We start from the raw sequence: 339 nt of genomic DNA, 5'->3' as shown, positions 1-339 counted from the left end.
AAAACGAATAAAGAAAAAATATATATATATTAGATAAACTAGTTAAAAAACGTTAAAAAAGAAAAGGGTAAAAATTAAAAAAAAATTTAGCAGAAGAAGAAAAAAAATTGAAAAAAAATAAATTATCTGCAAGACTAAAGAATCATGGGGAGAAAGTCATGAGTTCCGTGCTTTGCTTTCTCCTCCTCTGGAATTCTGCTGCTCTCCTTGGTATTGAAACTGCACTCCTTGGTAGGTGAACTTGGTCCTGCCTGTATTTCTTGTTGATCTACTGGTGAAGGGGCCTGTTGTAGTGATTCTCAAGTGTCTTTGCCCCAGGCAGAATTGCACCGCCCTTAC

Source organism: Enhydra lutris, unplaced genomic scaffold (genome assembly GCF_002288905.1).
Source record: "Enhydra lutris kenyoni isolate GAN:26980312 unplaced genomic scaffold, ASM228890v2 scaffoldscaffold74, whole genome shotgun sequence".
In the NCBI taxonomy this organism is placed as follows: Eukaryota; Metazoa; Chordata; class Mammalia; order Carnivora; family Mustelidae; genus Enhydra; species Enhydra lutris.
Note: the sequence above shows the minus strand (reverse complement) of the source record.